The 19,547-nt window shown below is 52.1% G+C and overlaps 1 protein-coding gene and 1 long non-coding RNA gene across 2 annotated transcripts in view; one reads left to right on the top strand and one right to left on the bottom strand.

Annotated features, from left to right (window-relative positions):
• LOC140420791 (uncharacterized) overlaps positions 1-19,547 on the bottom strand; it is a 154,077-nt gene that overhangs the window by 80,613 nt on the left and 53,917 nt on the right. The window lies entirely within an intron of this gene.
• LOC140420793 (uncharacterized) overlaps positions 17,474-19,547 on the top strand; it is a 34,524-nt gene continuing 32,450 nt past the window's right edge. Inside the window, exon 1 of the long non-coding RNA XR_011946570.1 lies at positions 17,474-17,716. This is a non-coding gene — a long non-coding RNA (uncharacterized lncRNA). The remainder of the gene's footprint in view (positions 17,717-19,547) is intronic.

Raw genomic sequence — 19,547 nt, 5'->3', positions numbered from 1 at the left:
TGACAGAAAAACACCAAGATGTAAACAAGCACACCTCCATCCCCCAACAGTGCAAATAAAAACCTTAACTCACTCAGCTCTGCCGCTGGTCCCAAATCAATGCAAAAGGCATTACAAACAGCTTCCACAAAACGAAAAAGAAGAAACCTTTTTTTAAAAGAACAGGAAAAAAAATGAAAGTTGCAGCAAAGTTCAAAAGTTCTCAGTCCACCACCAGTCCTTTCCATTTCGCTAAGTCCAGTGCGTCCTCAGGCGACTCGAAATAAAAGTGCTGTTCCTTGTGCGTGACCCAGAGATGGGCCGGATACAACAGTCCAAACTTCACCTTTTTCTCAAAAAGGATCGACCTAATCTGGTTGAAGCCGGCTCTTCTCCTGGCTACCTCCACATTCAGGTCTTGGTAAACCCGCAGGATACTGTTGTCCCACTTTCAGCTCTGTGTCTGCTTGGCCCTCTGTAGAATACGCTCCTTATCCAAGTACCTGTGGAATCTCACCACCATTGCCCTCGAGGGGTCTCCCAGCTTCCTCACGAGTGCTCTGTGAGCCCTGAACACCTCCAAGGGCCGGGAGAACGCCCCATCCCCCAGCAGCTTCTCAAACATGTCTGCGATGTATGCCCCAGCATTCGCTCCTTCAGACCCCTCCGGGAGCCCAACGATTCTCAAGTTCTGCCAGCGGGACATATTCTCTAGGTCCTCCACCTTCTCCAGGAGCTTCTTCGACTGGTCTCTCAGCATCCCTACCTCCAACTCCACCGCAGTTTGATGTTCCTCCTGCTCAGCCAGCGCCTTCTCTGCCTTCTCGATCGCCCGATCTTGGCCGTCCAATCTAAGCTCCAGCCATTCAATTGACTCTTTTATCGGGTCCAAGCAGTCCCGTTTCTGCTTCGCAAAGCCTTCCTGAATAACTTGCATCAGCTGCTCCATTGACCGCTGGGTCGACAAACCAGAGGTCCGGTCCTCCGCCATGCTGTCTCCTGCTGCAGCTTCAGCCCAAGCCTTTTCTGTCTTTCTGTTTCTGCCTTTCCCAGCACTCTAGTCCTTCTCTCCAGGCACCGATGTGGGAATTCAGTACACAATTGCCTCTGTCACCAGTTTTACAATTCAAGTTCGGTAGAAAATCGGGGGGAAAGGTCCAAAAGTCCGACCAGAGCGGGAGCCACCAAATGTGCGACTTACTCCTTCATCGTCGCCACCGGAAGTCTTCGTTTTGTATATTTGTAGAAATTTTTGCCAAGTGTTTTACATTTTGAGCTAGTTTCCTCTCCTAATCTATCTTACTTTACAACTTTTTTTGTGGCTTTCTGTTGACTTTTTAAGATTTCCCACTAATCTTTGCCACTTTGTATGCCTTTTCTTTCAATTTGATACCCTCATTATTTCCAGAGATATCGATGGCTGATTATTCATTTTCCTACAGTGCTTCCTTTTAACTGGGATACACCTTTTGCTGAGCATTGTGAAAAATCTCTTTGCAAGTCCTCCACTTTTCTTCAATTATCCCACCAAAGTCTTTGCTCCCAGTCTACCCGCGCCAACTCCTCCCTCATCTCATTGTAGTCTCCTTTGTTCAAGCACAAGACACCGGTATTGAATTTTACCTTCTCAAACTCCATCTGTATTTTAAATTCAATCATACTTTGATCGCTCCTTACGAGAGGATCCCTAACTATGAGATCATTAATTGTTCCCGTCTCGTTCCACACGATCAGATCTTTTTTTTTAAATATTTTTTTTATTAAGGTTTTGCAAAGTTTTTCATAATAAATAGTAATAATCCTAACGCAGCAAAATAGAGTGAACATTAACATAGTGCAAAAAGAGAATATACAACAGCAATTGACTAGACGTGACCCCACGCGCCTCAGTCTTCCCACACCCTCCCAACGGAGCACTCACCCCCACTTCCCTATGGGCCGCCACTGCTGCTGACGCTTTAATTTTCCCTGAGAAGCCATCCGGACGGTATTATGTCCCCGCTCAACAGCAGCAGCTCTGTACACTTGGCAAAATTATTTACACACATAAGTAGGCATCTGTTCGTGGTGGTGTCGTCCCTTGCTTCTCCCAGACGGAGTTCGCTGCCGTTGTCGTCTCATTCCGCTTCTGCGCACTTCCGTTTCTGCGGCCCTCCCGTCTTCCCCGTTTTCTCTGTTCCTGTGGACGTTAAGTTTGTTAATGTTTCCCTGCCTCCCCCCTCCCCCTCCCTGGCTCTCCTCTATTGTTCCTTCTCTTCCCTCTACCCCTCTCCCAGCTCCTGCATAGGGTCAACTCTACCTCCCCACCCTGTGGCTCGCCTTTCCTTCCTCTTAGATTTAGCTGTCGCCCCCCCCCCCCCCCCTTCCCGGTCTATCTCTCCCTCTCATGCTTTGGCTACTCTCCCCTGTTTCTTGGCTACCTGGCTATTCTTGTTTGTTGGCCACAAACAGGTCTTGGAACAATTGGGTAAATGGCTCCCACGTTCTGTGGAAGCCGTCGTCTGACCCTCGGATGACAAATTTGATTTTCTCCATTTGGAGAGATTCCGAGAGGTCGGACAGCCAGTCTGCAGCTTTGGGTGGTGCTGCTGACCGCCAGCCGAACAGGATTCTACGGCAGGCGATCAGGGAGGCAAAGGCAAGGGCGCCGCCCTCCTCCCCAGGAATAGATCTGGCTGGTCTGAAACCCTGAAGACCGCCATTTTCGGGCATGGCTCCACCCTCACCCCCTTGGACATTGCCTCGAAGAAGGCTGTCCAGTACTCCACAAGTCTGGGGCAGGACCAGAACATGTGGGCGTGGTTGGCTGGGCCTCCTTGGCACCACTCACATCTGTCCTCCACCTCCGGGAAGAACCTACTCATACGGGTTCTTGTTAAGTGGGCTCTATGTACCACTTTTAGTTGCGTCAGGCTGAGCCTTGCGCACGTGGAGGTAGAGTTGACCCTATGCAGTGCTTCGCTCCAGAGTCCCCACCCTATTTCGATCCCCAGGTCCTCCTCCCACTTCATTCTTGTTGCATCCAATACAGTGTCGGCCCCTTCTACCAGTCGGTCATACATCTCACTAGTTTCCTTTATCTAGTATGCTTGCGTCCAGTAACTCTTCCAGTAGTGTCTGTCGAGTTGGTTGTGGGTATGTCCCTGTCTCCTTTCGTAGGAAGTTTTTTACTTGCAGGTACCTTAGCTCGTTCCCCCTGGCTCGCTGGAATTTCTCGGTCAGTTCGCCCAGCGTTGCGATCCTGCCATCCGGCCGAGTATAGGTCCCTGACTGTCAGTGTCCTTCTGTCCTGTCCCCACCTTTTGAAGGTGGCGTCAATCAGTGCTGGCGTGAACCTATGGTTGTTGCAGATGGGAGCTTTACCCGACATTCTGGTCAGGCCAAATTGTTGCCGTAGTTGGTTCCAGGACTGGAGGGTGGCTATTACCACCGGGCTGCTGGAGTCTTTTTTGGGTGGGGATGGGGATGGGAGCGCCACCGTGGCGAGGGCCCGGAGGGAGGTCCCCATGCAGGCCTCTTCCGCGCGCACCCACTCGGCTTCTGGCTCCTTGATCCATCCCCTTATTCGCTCGGCCATCGCCGCCCAGTGGTAGGGTTGTAGGGGTCGTAGAGTGGTAGGCAAGCCCCCCCTGGATTTTGTTTTTTGTAAGGCCTTCTTTGGGATCCTAGCATTCTTCCCCCCCCCCCCCCCCCATACGAACTCCATGATTAGTTTGTCCAGTGCTTTGAACAAGGCCTTGGGGAGGTAGATCGGGATGGATCTGAATAGGAAGAAGTACCTGGGCAGCACGTTCATTTTGATCGTCTGGACTCTCCCCGCGAGGGAGAGTGGGAGTGTGTTCCATCTTTGCAGGTCCTTTTTTATTTCCTCTGTCAGACTGGTGAGGTTCCATTTGTGGATCCCTTTCCAGTCATGGGCTATTTGGATCCCCAGGTAGCGGAATTTGTTTTGGGCTTGTTTTCGCGGCAGTCCCGTTAGGGCTGCCCCACCTACTTGTGGGTGCACCGGGAAGATCTCGCTTTTGCTCATGTGAGTTTGTAGCCCGAGAAGGCGCCAAACACTTTCAGGAGCGCGATGATTCCGCCCATGCTGCTCTGTGGATCCGAAATGTAGAGGAGCAGGTCATCTGCATAGAGTGAGACTCTGTGCTTTCTGCCGCCCCTTCGGATCCCCCTCCAGCTTTTTGCTGCTCTGAGCGTGATTGCTAGTGAATGAAACGAATGAAATGAAAAATGAAATGAAAATCGCTTATTGTCACAAGTAGGCTTCAAATGAAGTTACTGTGAAAAGCCCCTAGTCGCCACATTCCGGCGCCTGTTCGGGGAGGCTGTTACGGGAATCGAACCGTGCTGCTGACTTGCTTTGGTCTGCTTTCAAAGCCAGCAATTTAGCCCTGTGCTAAACAGCCCCTGCTAGTGGTTCGATCGCTAGAGCGAACAGCAGCGGGGATAGTGGGCATCCTCGTCTGGTGCCCCTGTGCAGCTGGAAGTATCGGGAGTTGGTCCGTACGCTCGCCATGGGAGCGTTGTATAGGTGCTTTACCCAGGAGGTGAACCCTGTTCCAAGCCCGAACCGCTCCAGTACCTCTATGAGGTATTTCCATTTGACTCTGTCAAAGGCCTTTTCTGCATCTAGGGAGACGATCACCTCTGGTGTTCTCTCCCCGGAGGGGGTCATTATCACGTTCAGCAGGTGCCTGATGTTCGAGGTAAGCTGTCTACCTTTGACAAAGCCCGTCTGGTCCTCTGCGACCACCTCAGGTACACAGTCTTCTAACCTTTTGGCTAGGATTTTGGCCAGTATTTTGGCATCTGCATTCAGCAGTGAGATGGGTCTGTATGACCCACATTCCGTTCGGTCTTTGTCTTTCTTAGGTATCAGCGAGATTGAGGCCTGTGCTCGCGTGGGCGGCAGTGTGCCCCTCGCTAGCGAACCTGTGAACATCTCCCGCAGGTGCGGGGCCAGTGCTGTTGCAAATGTTTTGTAGAAGTCCGCCGGGAACCCGTCGGGTCCCGGCACCTTCCCCGCCTGCATCGAGCTAATGCTGCCCATGATCTCTCCCAGTGCTAATGGTGCTTCCAAGCCCTGTTTTTTGCCACCCTCCACGACTGGAATATCCAGACCATCAAGGAACAGTTTCATCCCAGACTCCCCCATTGGGGGCTCTGAGGTGTACAGCCCTTGGTAGAAGGCCTTGAAGGTTTTGATGATCTTTTCTGGTTCTGTTTCTAGCGTGCCTCTTGTATCCCTGATTTGTGCAATTTCTCTTTCTCAGCTGGTGTGCCAACAGGCGGCTGGCTTTGTCTCTGTGTTCGTATAGGGTCCCACGTGCCTGGCGGAGTTGGTGCACTGCTTTCCCGGTGGAGAGGTCAAAGTTCCTTTGTAGCTCTTTCCTCTCCACCAGGAGCTCTACGGTTGGGGCCTCGGAGTATTTACAGTCTACCACCAGTATGGAATGGACCAGCTGCTGCCTCGCCACCCTTTCATCCCTATCTCTTCGCGCTTTGAAAGCGATGATTTCCCCTCTTAGTACGGCCTTTAGTGCTTCCCAGAAAGTGGAGGGCGAGACCTCCCCGTTCTGGTTGTTCTCTGTGTACTCTGCAATGGCCCGTGATAACCTTTCGTTGAAGGCCTTGTCCGCTAGTAGGGCGATGTCCAACCTCCATGTGGGGCGTTGGGTCCTGCCCGTCTCCGGCCTCACGTCCATGTAGTGTGGAGCGTGGTCTGATATCCCAATTGCGGAGTATTCCACCTTGTCTATCCCCAGAAGCACCGTTTTCCCTACCACAAAGAAGTCAATTCTGGTGGATACGTTGTGTACTGGGGAGAAGGAGAATTCCTTCTCCCCCGAGTGGGCGAACCTCCAGGGGTCCACCGCACCCATCTGCTCCATAAAGTGACTGAGTTCCCTTGCCATGCTTGAGGTTTTCCCCGTTTTGGGGTTTGATCTGTCTGTCTTTGGGTCCTGTACACAGTTGAAGTCCCCCCCCCCGCCCCCCCTCCCCCCATGATTAGTCAATGCGTCGCTATGTCAGGAATTTCTGCCATGGTCTTCTTGATGAAGCTCGTGTCGTTCCAGTTGGGTGCGTACACGTTAACTAGTACTACCGGTGCCCCATCCAGGGCCCCACTGACCATGATATACCATCCCCCTGGGTCCGTAACCGTCTTTGTCGCCTGAACATTGTCCTCTTGCCGATCAATATCGCCACCCCCCGGCCCATGTTCCATAGCAGGAATGGTTTGTCCCACCCAGCCCTTTCTTACCCGCGCTCGGTCCTGCTCTCTCAGGTGTGTCTCTTGGAGGAAGACTATGTCGGCCCTCATATTTCTTAGGTGGGTGAGGACTCTGGATCTCTTCACTGGGCCGTTGAGTCCCCTTACGTTCCAGGTGACTATCCTGGTGGGGGGCTTCTGCCCCCTCACTCCTGTGGGATTAATCATACTTACCTGGTGAACGCGCCCCTGCCCTCCGGGGTTCCCTTTGTTAGGGGGCCGTCCAGGATGGCCGCTGTCACTGCTCTCCCCATGCGGTCGGGTTCCTGCACTCCAGGGTTTCCCTTCGTCCCAGGGGCACCCAACATGGCTGCCCACTGTGCGACCGCCAAGCGGGTAGTCCCTTGCACTCTGGGGTCTCCCTTCGCCCAGAGACCGTACTGGGTGGGTGCTTGCAGCCATTCCTTGTTCACACGATCAGATCTAGGATAGCCGCGGATACATTCTATGAACTCCTCCTCAAGGATGCCCTGACCGACCTGGTTTGACCAATTGTCATATAGATTAAGATCCCCCATGATAATTGCTGTACCGTTTTTACATGCATAAGTTATTTCTTTCTTTATTGCCTGTCCCACCATAATGTTATTATTTGGCAGTCTATAGACTACGCCTATCGGTGACCTTTACCCCTTACTAATTCCAATTTCCACCCAAATGGATTCAATCTTTTTCTCTATAGAACTTATCGCATCTCTCACTACCGTGACAAGCTCAAAAGCTGAGGCTCCTTCGTTCCTGAATTCAGGTTCCCTCTATCTGCCTCACTTGCAGCCATAACCATGCTGTCCCTGACCACTGATTCAATTTGAGGTACTTAACCGACGGGGTGTGACCGTCTCCTGAAACAAAGCTCCCAGGTAACTCTCCCCCACCCGGAGATTCGCTACTCAGTTAATTAGTTTATTAGTTAGCGTTGTAGTGTTGTAATTCAAATTTAGCAGTTTTCTCACCAGCAAATCAGGTCACAGATTTCCTGCAACGTCACCTTTTCAGGGCTTTTTTCAGCTCAGCGGAATCCCCGAGGTGCCTGACTGCTCCCTAGAAACAAGGCCGTGAATCCCCGAGGTAGGTTTTATCCTCACCATTCCAATGCTCCACCCTCTGAGACTGCTCCTTGGAAATAGCAGACATTCACCTTGCGTCCAAAGCTTACTTTGTGGAAATTTAATGAGCGATGGTAGAGGGGTTCCTCCAAACCCCCCTGGATTTCCTCCCTTCTTTCTCTGTCTCTCCAAGTTAAACCTAGGATCAGTCACATGGCCAACTCTAGTTTCTGGTTCTCTTCCTGATGACTAATTAACTCTAATTAAATATTAAGATGATTGAAGACATAGTTTTCAGTCCCTGTTCCAATCTCCATTCACTAAATCCCAGTTCCATCCTCTCCCTTCGAACACTGAGATTATGATAGAATTTACAGTGCAGAAAGAGGCCATTCGGCCCATCGAGTCTGCACCGGCTCTTGGAAAGAGCACCCTACCCAAGGTTAACACCTCCACCCTATCCCCATAACCCAGTAACCCCACCCAACACCAAGGGCAATTTTGGACACTAAGGGCAAATTATCATGGCCCATCCGCCTAACCTGCACATCTTTGGACTGTGGGAGGAAACCGGAGCACCCGGAGGAAACCCACGCACACACGGGGAGGATGTGCAGACTCCGCACAGACATTGACACAAGCCAGAGTCGAACCTGGGACCCTGGATCTGTGAAGCAATTCTGATATCCACTATGCTACCGTGCTGCCCAATCAGATGAAGTCAGTCTGGTCACAATTTCAGTGTCACAATTGAGCCCATTGCCCCCAACTAAGGTGGCCACCACACATGCGCTCTTTTGTTCAATGCCCCTATAACAATGGCCACTTAAATGCGCTCACTTGCTCATTGCACCGCTATAAAGATGTAGGCAGTTAGCTCGGGCCGGATTCTGGTGAAAAGCCTCAGTGGTCACTCCGCTTTGCTAAACGTGGGACCCATGGCTCTTGCTGAGGGTTTTGAGGCCGACGCCGTGAGTTGATGAGGCCTCACAACCCACTCGCTGGCCCTGTCTTTGTTCGCGTGGTTATTTTCGGCTCCGGATCCAAACGCGGTCTTTGTATATCCTGGATTCTAAATCCGCTCCCTCGAGCTGTCAACTTCTGCCCCAGTAGACTGCGCATGCTCCAGCTCACAATGATTGACTGCAACTCAGAACCAAAAGGAAGAGGAGGGCCAGCGGAAGCGGCTGGTCCTCCAATCAATTAGAGAGAATGAGAGCAGGGCTGGAACTGAGCAGGAGCGGCTGGTCCTCAAGATATTCGAAGTGAATGGGGAGTGGATTCGGGTTCGGAGAGAAACATGAGCACTGCAGATGCTGGAGTGACGGAATTAATTGGACATCTGGTTAAAGTTCAACAAAGAAATATGAGGCGATTCTTCTCGTACGTTTAAAAAGTTAAAATGTGAATTAAATAAACATTTAGAAGGTTCAGAGGAACAGAACAGAAAAGTGCTGTAAAATTCGAGCTAACACTTATCTTTGACAAAGGCACGATCCTCCAGCCTTGTTCAGTTCTCGTTTGAGCGAAACGAGGCCGGTGAATAGCAGGAGAGGCCGAAAACGAGAACTGGCCCGCTCCCATAGGCGAAATAGGGAACTCGCCATAGCATGGCGAGAAACGAATTAACACCACTTGAGTCCTATTTCCATACAATTGTGAGCCACTCCATATCCAGCGGCCTCCTGTTATTCATCGGACTCCCCAGCAAGTGGTCACGCAGGCGCCAATTAGCACTCCTTGTGAAAAATGTGAACCTGGAGGAAGGGCTTCTGCAGGGAGCCGAGGAGGTGAGTAGCCATCTTTGCTCACAGGCAAAGAGCCAGGGTCACTGGACTTGCTGCCCCGGTACTCGACGGGGTGTGAGCGACCCTCAGCTTGGGGTGGCAGACTCTCCGCAGGGGTGGGCCGCCATGGGAGGGTGGTGGGGAGGGGGCGGGGGAATGCTCGCGGCAACACTATGTCAACCCCTCGATCATGTGTACCTGTTCCAGGGGTAACCCTTGTTCCTACCCGTCTGCCCAACCGTCCACCGAGCCTGAGGTTATTGCTAGTAGGGAATTGGCAATCGTGGTTACGTGAGTACTTCACACAACCCAAGAGGGTGGGTGGGCCATGTAGCATGTGGGAGTCATTGCCTAGCTTCACAATCAGACCGTGCTGCCAGGACACTGTGCCTGAACACTGCGGGAGGCAACATCACGCATGTACCAGCCAACATCTGAATACCCAGGGGATGGGACACTGCTCTGGGGTCATGTCCACGGCCAGAGGGTGGGTGAGTGCCATGGGGAGGGGACCAACTCCCAGTCCAGGGCCCCGGCTCACTTGTTGCAGCACATACACAGTCACCCTGTTCTGGGTTCTGGCTGCGAGACACGGCCTCATCAGAGGTGTGGAACTCAGGGAAACTGGTGGCCGCCGCCGTCGCCACTCTATGGGACGGGTTTGGGTTCACCCTCAGTGCCCCCTCCTCCCGCTTGGTGCCCATACAGCCCTGGGTTCATCATGGGACGGAGGGGCAGCTGGTTCGAGTCATGACTGCCCCTACATCATCTGGCTCTGCCAACCCTGGCAGTTCCCCATGGTCTGCATCATCGTGTTGACGCCCTTGGCGATGCTCCTCAGTGACCGGGACAAAAGCACCGCAGTGCCTCGGCCATTCTCATCTGAGAGCAGGATATGTCCCACAGAACCTTATCAAGGTCAGCCTAGTACTGGGTGACATCCCCCAGTGAGGCGGACATTTTGTCGAGACTATTAGCCATGGCCATCACTGCCTGCACGATGCCTTGGACACCTTCACTGATGGTGCCGACTTCGTACACCAGGTTCTCCACTGCAGTCGGCACCCTAGCAGTGTTGGCTTCAGTGCCACGCATTGTCAGCGACACCTCCTGCATCCGTAGCTTCTAGGACTGCTCCAATTGGCCATAGGTATGAAGCGTTGCTGATATCTCCCTCTAAATGTCCGGACTGCTCCCTATCGTCTCCATCAGCTCCGGGAATAACTCTTTCACAGGCTCAGCATCAGGCTGGGTCCTGGGATCCAGCACACCTTCGACTGCTGTCTCGCCTGGAGGTTCCTGCCTCCACTTGATGTGCGTCAGTAGCTGTGTGATGCTCAGCAGATTGTGCCCCGGAAGCCTGATCACTAACATTTCCCACCAAGGTGCATTTATCTGCACTGGTGGAGGATGGGGATGACGGCTGTGACTCGTCGATCATGACTTCCCTCTGAGGTGTTCTCCTGGAAGGCTGGAGAGGGAGCCTTCCGGGACAGGCTGGATGACCTGCCGTGGAATGGACATGTCGTCAGTGGAAGGGATGGGTCAGTCAGTAAGGCAATAATAACTAACGTTTGACAGGTCCTCCAGGTGGAGCTCAGTGTTTCCTCACCTGTGCGGCGTCCGTCAGCCGCGTTGGTAACCACCCTGTCCTCGGCCACCCCAGTCACCTCCAGGTCCATCCCTCGAAAGAGGTGAGGATTCTTATGTCTGGCACGCCAGTGCCAGTCTGGGCCTTCCCCCGACGGTTGTGGGAGAGCTTTTTCTGAGGACCCACAGAGAAGGCATTGTTAGCCACATGCGTGGTTCACAGTGGTGGTGACAAATCCCAAATTTCTTTACCCGTCAGTCTGGCCTCAATAAAAGTCGAGATGGATTTGCAGGTACAGCATTAGCTATTTTATTTGACTTGCAAGTCTTTCTCAATTCACAGCAAGTACAAAGCACATCTTGCTTCGTACTCCTCTGGAATCAAGTGAGTCTGTAGGACAAAGAGATCTCTACTAATAACACAAATGGCATCAAGTTTCACATACACGATTCCCATAGGTCATCCTATACCCCTCCTGACCTAGCAATACACTCTAATTGGCTCACTTCCAATCCCTTCCTCTGGCCCCTATTACCCAGCATCCTTTTCCCCTCCGTAGCTGGACACACCTCTTCCTTTGCCATGCGGTCTGAAATCCTTTGTCTGTGAACTCACCAGGATGAGACTTGCCTATCTCTACATTACAGTAACTAAGATGTCTAAAGTAACTATTTTATATCACATTCGTCAGTGGGAGAGGTGTAAAGGGTGGGTTGACGGGAGGGGGAGTGCAGAGGAAGGGTTGGGGGATTGACGGGAGAATGAGTGGGGAGGAAGGATTGCGGATCGCATGGAGTCTTTGACGGGGTGGACATTGATGTCGACTCACTCATGCTGCCTGGTGTAGGTCATTCACCCTTTTCTGGCACTGGAGGCTAGTCCTCCTGGTCACACGCCCATGCTCACAGTCGCTGCCTTCTCATCCCAGGCAGCACCGCTGGCTGCCCTGAGACTGATCCTCCGGGACCCTGGGCGGGGGGGGGGGGGGGGGGACAGGACAACCCTCCTGGTCACCACGGCTCCTGGGAGCCTGGCCAGATCTGCATCCCCGAATCTTGGGACCAGTATCCTGGGCGCCATTGTTGCAAGCTGGCTGGGGTTGGGTGTGCAAGAGCTGTTTAAGTGCTGCTCGACCTTGTTAGCAGGGGGCTGGCGAGGGCAGTGTCAGCGAATCAGTTGGCAAGCCTTCATTTACAGTGAGAAGCCCGTGGGGCCTCATTAAGTGGACAAATTAATGCTGAATAGCGTTGCTGGCCTCGCTGGGCAGAGTGAGAGGAAGCTAATGGCAGTTCCCGGTCGGCACCACACTTCAAAATCTTTCCAGAGAAACGCGCCCAAAGAGTCATCCATACTCGAAATATTAACTCCCTTCTCTCTCCAACTGCTGTCAGACCTGCGGAGATTGGTCAGTATGTTCTGTTTTTCTTTCAGATTCCAGCATCCGCAGTAATTTGCATTTAACACCTTGGGCGTCATTCTCCGACCCCCCCGCCGGGTCGGAGAATCGCCGGGGGCTGCCGTGAATCCCGCCCCTGCCGGTTGCCGAAGTCTCCGGCACCGGCGATTCGGCGGGGACGGGAATCGCGCCGCGCCGGTTGGCGGGCCCCCCCGCTCGATTCTCCGGCCCGGATGGGCCGAAGTCCCGCCGATAAATTGCCTTGTCCCGCCGGCGTAAATTAAAGTACCTATTTACCGGCGGGACAAGGCGGCGTGGGCGGGGTCCTGGGGGGGCGCGGGCCGATCTGACCCCGGGGGGTGCCCCCACGGTGGCCTGGCCCGTGATCGGGGCCCACCGATCCCCGGGCGGGCCTGTGCCGTGGGGGCACTCTTTCCCTTTCGCCACGGTCTCCACCATGGCGGAGGCGGAAGAGACTCCCTCCACTGCGCATGCGCGGGAAACTGTCAGCGGCCGCTGACCCTCCCGCGCATGCGCCGCCCCGACATGTCATTTCCGCGCCAGCTGGCGGGGCAACAAAGGCCGTTTCCGCCAGCTGGCGGGGCGGAAATTCCTCCGGCGTCGGCCTAGCCCCTCAATGTTGGGGCTCGGCCCCCAAAGATGCGGAGCATTCCGCACCTTTGGGGCGGCGCGATGCCCGTCTGATTGGCGCCATTTTGGGTGCCAGTCGGCGGACATCGTGCCGTTTCGGGAGAATTTTGCCCCTTATCTTACTCATTTAGCAACTTCAAGATTCTAGTATCAGTGACCGGCGGCACGGTTGCACAGTTGTTAGCACTGTTGCCTCACAGCGCCATGGTTCCAGATTCGATTCCAGGCTTGGGTCACTGTCTGTGTGGAGTCTGCACCCTCTCCCCGTGTCTGCCTGGGTGTCCTCCAGGTGCTCCGGTTTCCTCCCACAGTCCCAAAAGACGTTAGGTGAATTGGACAGTCTGAATTCTCCCTCAGTGTACCCGAACATGTGCCATAGTGTGGCGACTGGGGGCTTTTCACAGTAACTTCTTTGCAGGGATAATGTCAGCCTACTTGTGACAACAACAAAGATTACTTTTAAACCCTTATTAAGAAACATAATCTAATCAGATTCTCTGGATGGAATCTCAGGCTCCCTGGGATTAATCTCCGGTGTTTTCAGTTCAGACTGCCCTCCTAAGTAAAAATCTCCTCATTAACTTTTATATCCTACAGTGATCCAGCTCTGATTCCTGACTCTTCTTTGTCATCCTGTCTCCAAACACATCCCACCCCGTTCACAGAGAATCCCAGGGTGGAGAACTGGGACATCCTGGGTGCGATTCTCCACTCCCACGCCGGTTGGGAGAATCGCCTGGGCCGCCAAAATTTCCGGGGACGCCGGTCCGACGCCCTCCCGCGATTCTCCCAAGCGGCGGGAACGTCCCGGTCGTGTTTCGCGGGCCGCAGGCCGGAGAATCGCCGGAGACACCCAAAATGGCGATTCTCCGGCACCCCCGCTATTCTGAGGCCTGGATGGGCCGAGCAGCCAGGCCAAAACGGCGGGTTCCCCCCGACGCCGTCCACACCTGGTCGCTGCAGTCGTGGGCGGTGCGTGAACGCTGGGGGGGGCGGCCTGTGGGGGGGGCGAGGGGGGATCCTGCACCGGGCTTCACTTGAAATCTGGGGTGGCCCACGATCGGTGCCCACCAATCGTCGGGCCGTCCTCTCTGAAGGAGGACCTCCTTCCTTCCGCGGCCGCGCAAGATCCGTTCCCCCATCTTCTTGCGGGGCGGATTTAGACAGGACGACAACCACGCATGCGCGGATGACGTCCGTTATGCGGCGCCGGCCGCATCATCTATGCGGCGCCGCTTTTACGCGGACGACAAGGCCGGGCGCGTGTAGATGACGCGGCCCCGATACTGGGCCATTGTCAGGGCCTGAATCGGTCGGGACCGGGGCCGTTCCGCGCCGTCGTGAACCTCGACGGCGTTCACGACGGCGCGGCCACTTCGGCGTGGGAGTGGAGACTCCGCCCCCTGTCTCCAAACACATCTCACTGAGAATCATAGTATTTGAGAGAGGACACCATGTTCGAACAGTGAGGACATGAGACCATGGTTAGTGATAGGGCTGTAGTTTACAGGAATGATGGGATCAAAGATTTGTTTATGAGGAAGTGGTGATAAATGCAGATTTGAGGGAGAGACACAGTCCCTGAAGAGAGAACCATGAACAATATCAGTGAACATGTGCAAGTTGGGTGACCAGAAGTTTAAAGGAAATAGTGAATGGAGCAGGAGGTGGGTCTCTTGGACAAGATGAACGGAGAGGGTTTGAGGGAGATAGGAGAGAAACTGGAGAAAGATGTCAGTTCAGGGCTCAGACAAGGCTGAACTTTAGTGGTAGTTTGTCCCGGTGGGTTTGTGCAAGGAAGGAAAGCAGCAGACACCGCTGACCAGATTGTCTCAACCTTAATGACAAAGAAGCTCCATGAGCTCCTCACACTTGGAGGAGAGGATGGAAGAGACAGGGGACAGAGTGTGCCCTTCAAAAAGAACTAACTAGTGTGAGATATTTAAAAGGTTCAGCAGTAGGGCTCAACATAAAGTTGATTTATTTGATTTTGAGGCAGAATATTAAGACATATAACCATGGCTGGACGTTATTAACATTAGCAGAAACAAACCCCATTGAACATGATTTAGTTCTGGATGTGATTAGCAGCAAAATCCTCATGAACTTTCTGGTGTGTCAGGAGGGTGGATGAATCACTGAAGCTCATCCCACATTCGGAGCAGGTGACCGGTCTCTCCCCAGTGTGAACTCGCTGGTGTGCACTGAGTTGAGATGACCACCTGAACTCAGTCCCACAGTCAGAGCACCTGTACGGTTTCTCATCAGTGTGAACACGTTGATGAGACATCAGATCCCAGGAGCTTTTATAGCACTGCCCACAGACCGGGCATTTAAAAGATCTCTCCCCAGTGTGAACACGCTGGTGTCTCAGGAGCTTGGACGAGTCAGCAAATCCTTTCCCACACTCAGAGCAGGTGAACGGCGTCTCCCCAGTGTGACTGCGTTGATGAATTTTCAGCTCAGATGGGTATCTGAAACCCTTCCCACAGTCCTCACATTTCCACGGCATCTCCCCAGAGTGGCTGCGCTTGTGTCTCGACAGACCAGATGTTCGGCTGAAGCCTCGTCCACATAGAGAACACGTGTATGGTTTCTCCCCACTGTCAACGGTGCTTTTTCCTTCCATGCTCAAATTCAGGTGGTATTCAGTTTACAATAAATTGGCAAATCTGTGGAATCCTGATGTGATGGTTGGTTTCAGTTTCCCGGCTGCAAATCCACTCCTGATTTAAAACAGAAAAAAGGGAGTGAGAGAAAACGGACAAAAATGCAAAGGCAGGTTGTGAAATTGAGCTGAAGAAATCTGGTAATTTGTGGGGCTGGCACTAGGAGAAACAAACCATGAAAACGACTGGATTTTTATAACACCCCAACTGGTTCACAAATGTATTTCAGGGAACAGAACCTGCCACCCGTCTGACACTGTCCCCTATATCATACATACATACAATTTACAGTGCAGGAGGAGGCCATTCGGCCCATCGAGTCTGCACCGGCTCTTGGAAAGAGCACCCTACCCAAGTTCAGCACCTCCACCCTATCCCCATAACCCAGTAACCCCACCCAACACTAAGGGCAATTTTGGACACTAAGGGCAATTTATGACCAATCCACCTAACCCGCACATCTTTGGACTGTGGCAGGAAACCGGAGCAAACCCACGCACACACGGGGAGGATGTGCAGACTCCGCACAGACAGTGACCCAAGCCGGAATCGAACCTGGGACCCTGGAGCTGTGAAGCAGTTGTGCTATCCACAATGCTACCGTGCTACCGTCACTGTGAGAGTGAGGGAGAGTGGGAGAGAGATGGACTTGATTGGATTGGATTGGATTTGTTTATTGTCACGTGTACCGATGTACAGTGAAAAGTATTTTTCTGCGAGCAGCTCAACAGATCATTAAGTACATGGGAAGAAAAGAAAATACATACCTTCAGCTAATATATACTTTCAGCTAAAATATATACCTTCAGCTTGGGCAGATGTTTGACAGATTCTTTAAAGTCCTCAACCAGCGCCATCTACAAAGGCAAGGGTAGTGTATTTGAACACCTCCGTTCCTTCGCTGTCGCTGTCACAAAATCCTGGAACTCCCTCCCTAACAGACGCAGATGTACCTACATCTGAAGGATTGCAGCGGTTCAAAAGGCAACTCACACCATCTTCTGAAGGGAAACTAGGGATGGGCAATAAATGCTGGCCTAACCAGCGATGCCCACATCCTGTCAAAGTATTTTCAAAAACACACCATCTTGTCTTGTCTGACATCCAGTACTGGACGAACAAATATTTCCTCCTTTCAAATATTGAGAAGATTGAAGCCATTATGTAGAGCCCCTGCTGCAATCTCCACTCCCTAGACACTGACTCCATCCCTCTCCCGAACAACTGTCTGAGACTGAACCAGATTGTTCACAACCAGAGTGAAATATTTCACCCCAAGATGAACTTCCATCCACATATCAACATCATCACCAAGACCGCCTATTTCCACCTCAGTAACATTGCCCGACTCCACTCCAGTCTCAGCTCATGTACTGCTGAAACTCTCATCCGTCGCTTTGTTACCTCTAGACTTAACTCTCCTAACGCACCCCTGGCCGGCCTCTCATATTCAACCTCTTTTTAATGTTTAAGGTCATCCAAAACTCTGCTGCCCGGGTGTTTACTTGCCCAAAATCCTGTTCATCCATCACCAGCAGCACTATTTTTAAAAATTTCTCATACTCTCAAATCCCTCTATGGTCACTGTCCCTATCTCGGTAATGTCCTCCAGCCTCACAATCCTCCGAGATATCTTGACTTCCTCGAATTCTGGGTTCCTGACAATTCAGAATTTTAATTCCTCCACCTATGTTCACAATTGCTGCACATTGTCCTCAAGATGAAGACTGCACATGCGCACTGCTGGGGATTTCCCCTTACAAACATGGCGAACGCATGCTCACTGCTGCACATTGCCCCTCATAAAAATGACGGGTACGCACGCGCAGTGCTGAATATTGTCCTCGAAAAATATGGCGGTCCTTAATCTGGTTTTGTTATCAGGGAAAAAGGCCGTAGCCGGTGCAAATTTTGAGTGGAAACTACATATTCGCATTTTCCGACCGACAGGCAATGTTTATGCAACCTCCCTGCCCACTTTCCAGTTCCATTCTCTCCCACGCACCCGCTGTCTCGGTTCGTCTTCTGCCCTCCTCACTGATCCGATATTACGACAACTCTTCATCCAGCTTCCGGACTGCGCATGCTCCTCCAGTAAGAGCCCCGAGTGCGCATGCTCCAGTCACTGCCTGGCACTGCACATGTCTGAAGACCTCCTCCAGTGAGGACAGAACGTATTCTGGGAATCGGTGAATGCTGGATAACCATATCACCATTGCAGTACGATATTGTTGAAGTTAAATTCATGTTTTGTGATCCAGTTACTGTTGGAGCCAAAGTTATCAAATTATTTAGACAAGATTTAGACGTTCAGCAAGAGGTAGGACTGAGATGAAAGAAACTTCTTTACTCAAGAGTTGTTGAGATTTGGAATGCGCTGCCTGGGAGAGTGGTGGCGGCGGATTCCACTGGAGGTTTTAAAAGAGAGCGGATATATCTTTGTAAGTGATGAATTTGGAGGGTTAGGAATGGGACTAGCTGGTAGCTCTTATAGGAGCCGGTGCAGAGTGATGGGCCAAATGATCTCCCTCTGTGCTGTAAAATTCTATGATATCATGCAGCAGCAAAGTGCACGATAGGGGAATATGTATGAGCGTTGGAGTAGATCCTTTAATCCTCATTTGCCATTCAAAATGATCATGGCTCTCACAGTACCGCTCTGGACACCATCCACTCCAAAACTGCAAAAATGAGTCCATTCAACTCCTCTTTCAGCCTGGCAGCAGGCCAACCAAAATCTGCCCCATGCTTCACTCCCAGCCGAAAAGCAGAAAGTCAGCCAGTACACGTGCAAGTCCCAGGTGTGGCAGCTGCAGACAGGCAAGCTCTCCTCGCTCTCCCTGCAAGCAACTGACAGCAGCATCAGGCTCCTCTTCCCCTCCACCCAAACAATCATAGCACCGTTTCCCCCTGGCCATAGTCCAGGCTTTGAAGTCCAAAACAATGCAGCCAGCATAGAGAATAACACACCAGGTCCAGAAACTATTACAGCCAGAGGCAGCAGGAGCTCAGAGAAACACAGTCTGCATGTAACAGGCCTGAGGTTGCGCAGCTGGGGATGATTGTTACTCCCCCAATCCCCCGGCCAACGAATGTTCTCTATATGTTTACCCCTTACACAGCTGAGTCTGAAACTCCGGTAATTAGGGCTGGGGTTTCCTTAACAAGGGGAAACTACTCAGTATAAAAACCCTAACCTGTGGGTGGCCCTTTGGGGAAAGGAGTTATAGTTTTGTTATTTTGAGTATACTGCAGTAATGAGTTGTTCAATTCCACCCTCCCTGTTGTTTCTCCCATTCGGGCTTAACACTGGTGATGAGGGTGAAGTGGAGCTGCTACAGCTTCCATGCATTATACCACAGACCCACTTCGTCCAGGCCCATAGAGACTCCAAACCAAACAGTGAGATACCACACATCAGAAAATTTGAACAGTTTGATGCTGGAACCGATTATTGGACCCAGTACATAGAGCGGGTGCCATATTTTCTTTGATCGAACGCGATCAATGGGGATGGATAGACCATTGTCCTGCTGAATGCAGTCAGGTGATCAACCTATGCACTCAACAAGAGCCTCACGCACCTGGACAGGCTGGATTCCCAAGTCTTTCGGGGAGTTGGTGGCCCTGGTCGAGACACATCTCACCACGCAACCTCCGATAATGAACCGGTGGTTCCGTTTTCACACGACCTCGCAGGCTCAAGGAGAATCAAATGGGAAATTTTTGGCGTGCTTAAGGATCCTGTGAGTTTGGGGCCGCACTGTCTGAATCCTTATGGGACCATTTCGTCTGTGGGCTCTGAGACGCCGATACCCAAAGGAAATGATTACGGAGGCCCACTTTACCCTCCAGCGGGTGGTGGGCATCACCATTTGGATTGGATTTGTTCATTGTCACGTGTACCGAGGTACAGTGAAAAGTATTTTTCTGCAAGCAGCTCAACAGATCATTAAGTACGTGGGAAGAAAAGGGAATATACTAGAGCAACACAACATATGCAATGTAACTACATAAGCACTGGCATCGGATGAAGCATACAGGGTGTACTGTTAATGAAGTCAGTCCATAAGAGGGTCATTTAGGAGTCTGGTGACAGTGGGGAAGAAACTGTTTTTGAGTCAGTTCGTGCGTGTTCTCAGACTTCTGTA

Source organism: Scyliorhinus torazame, chromosome 5 (genome assembly GCF_047496885.1).
Source record: "Scyliorhinus torazame isolate Kashiwa2021f chromosome 5, sScyTor2.1, whole genome shotgun sequence".
Lineage (NCBI taxonomy): Eukaryota > Metazoa > Chordata > Chondrichthyes > Carcharhiniformes > Scyliorhinidae > Scyliorhinus > Scyliorhinus torazame.
The sequence above is the reverse complement of the archived record's forward strand: the minus strand, read 5'-3'. Positions and strand labels throughout refer to the sequence as shown.